This window comes from Procambarus clarkii, chromosome 30, assembly GCF_040958095.1.
Source record: "Procambarus clarkii isolate CNS0578487 chromosome 30, FALCON_Pclarkii_2.0, whole genome shotgun sequence".
Classification (NCBI taxonomy): domain Eukaryota; kingdom Metazoa; phylum Arthropoda; class Malacostraca; order Decapoda; family Cambaridae; genus Procambarus; species Procambarus clarkii.
In genome coordinates, this window is record NC_091179.1 from 18271283 (window position 1) to 18271563 (window position 281).

Sequence of the window (281 nt, forward strand, 5' to 3'; positions counted from 1 at the left end):
TGCCACCTTCACTGCCAACCGACTTCCCGTAGTTGGCACACTAACTTTTACAATGTCCAAGACCGTGCTTTGTGCGTCACGGCCTCCCTTCACTGAGGCGTCACTGGCTTCCTAACTGCTATTCCCCTCCCAAACCCCTATTGAAACACCGCTTAAGAGCGCGTACTTCCCCTATTGACGTACAATTTGCGTCATGAGGATTTGGTTCCTGAGCCATTATGTGCCTATGTAACCTTCTCATATATGATAGGTATGGAGTGGGTCCTGTAGCCGTCGGGTCT